Genomic DNA, 2,410 nt, shown 5'->3' with positions numbered 1-2,410 from the left:
CAAAATACTTCCTTCTCTTTAGTAGATGTATATGCATTCGTGTATAAAGATATATGTGTGCATATGTGTACACATCAATGTATGAGTGCAGTCATCAGTTTGTGAGATAAGTTAATAGTAATGAGGTTCTGATCTCTTCTTTCTATGCCACCCAGATTTTTCCAAGCATGCATTGGCCTTAGTTGAAAAAAACAAAGATGCTGAATTTAACTGTTATTGTTTAATCTGCTATGTATCAATGATAAGTGAAAGATTGCTCAATAAATCATTTGGAATAAACTCATTAGTAATTTGGGAGAAAAGTGAATTTAGACACTCATTGTATACCATGCATGAAAATAAACTTAAGAGAGATGGAAAGGTTAAATATAATACAGCCAAACCAAGGAAAAACCAGGAGATGACAGAATTGAAGAAGGCTAGTGAAGACCTCATACAAATTTAAGGACTCCAGGAGACAAATTGCAAAAGAATTAAAAAAGAAAACCCACAATAGAGGGAATATAGTTAACAAACAAATAGAAAATGTTCTGACAAAGATAGTAAAGTTAAAAACAGGAATTATCATTACTCGCACATTTAATTAGCAAAAGCTCTTTTAAAAAGGCAAGTTATCAGTTGCTGGTAGACAGTGTATCAGCAGTATTTCTCCATGTCTCAGGTTGCATCATAAACTCTTAGCTAGCACAGGGCGATATATATCAAGAACTCTGAAAATCTTGTGGCTTTACTACTTCTAGAAATCTAAGAACAGAAATACAGGGTTTTATATGGATGAATATGTCCACCTGTGTTAACTACCAACAATAAAGGCATAATGACACAAATTATAATTCATGTATGCATTCACTTGAAATTTATTCTAAAGTCACGGTAACATGCCTAAATTCATCTAATATTAAATGAAAAGTAAGATTTTAACATATGTATAACTTAAAGAGAGACATGTTTTAAACTATCAAAAAAGAAATATACTAGAGTGATGCAGTGATTGAGTGGTAGTAGTTGGGATTCTTGGAAATTATTTTTCTTCATTTTCTTACTTTATAATGCAGTTAGTTTTAAAGAAGCATTTGAAAAACACTTTTATAAACAGACTTTGAATTTCTAAGAACTGCAGTCCCCAATCTTTTTGGCACCAGGGACAGTTTTGCAGAAGGCAATTTTTCCCATGGATGGGGTTGCAGGGGGTGGTTTTTTGATGATTCAAGTGCATTACATTTACTGTGCACTTTATTTCTATTATCATCACATCAGCTCCACCTCAGATCATCAGGCATTAGATCCCGGTTGGCTGATGGTTTTGACCATTTTCATGTGTTCACTGGTCATTATATGACTCCCCAAGAAACATCTGTTCAGAGCCTCAGCTCATGCTATACTCGGGTGGTTTATCTTTCCTTTGTGGAGTTGAAAGAGTACAGTACTTATTTTGTTTTAAGCACATGTCTCCATGTGAATAGAAAATGGATGAATAAATAGCAAATGTTTTAAACACCAAAGAGATACAAGAACAGAGTGATTGACCTTTAGTTCTGTGTAATGGAGTTTTAGGAAGCATTTTGGTGGTTGGAGAAATCTGAAATTGATTATATCAATATAGTAAATATAACACATATAGAATTCTGAATCCTTTTATAGCCTGTTAGGGTAGGTACTGAGTTACTGAAGGGAATGCTGAGTTAGTGGGGTAACCGATTTACTTTGAGAACATTTTGAGATTTGTGAATTTTTCATAAAAGTGTTATATAAATTTGAAACTCATATGTGCAGTTGAGACTATTTCACTGATTCTGTTAGGGGTTTTTTGGAGACTAAGTTATATGGAAGCTCAAGAGATAAGTGTCTCATTTGTGGTATTGTGAATTTTTCCAGGGGAAGAAAACCCTTTTTTTTCTTGCAAACAGTTGCAGAAAATTATTGTTTCTGTCTTTAAATTATCATAATTGGGTTTCTTCATCACAGGCTTGTAAAACTATAGAGGATGTATGAAGTCATGTTTATTCATTTGGTATTTTGAACATAAGTATCCTAAACTTGATTATGTTAATTTCAGAAGAATAGAACGTGAAGTTTAGAATTAGGCAAATATACATAAGTTTCAATTGTGTACAAGGATTGCTTATAGTTCCAGGATAAAATCAAATCTTGTCCCAAAATCTAATTAGTGGCTGTTTGTTGGTATATTTGATGTATGCATTTTCTCACCTCAGTAACAGATGAAATTCAGCCTTGGTTCCTGGAGTTCTCAGCCAGTGTCCTGGAATCTGGTACAGTCTCAAGGGTTAAGTCCAGTGGTCACGGGCAGAACTAGAGGTCAGCTGCATAGCAGTCTACAGGAGGGAGAGAGATGGAGTGGGGAGAGAAGGAGGGGGAAAGAGAGGGGGTAGAGAGGGAGGGAGGGTGAAGG

Source organism: Cervus canadensis, chromosome 1, assembly GCF_019320065.1.
Source record: "Cervus canadensis isolate Bull #8, Minnesota chromosome 1, ASM1932006v1, whole genome shotgun sequence".
NCBI classification, from domain to species: Eukaryota; Metazoa; Chordata; class Mammalia; order Artiodactyla; family Cervidae; genus Cervus; species Cervus canadensis.
This window is presented reverse-complemented; position numbering follows the sequence as displayed.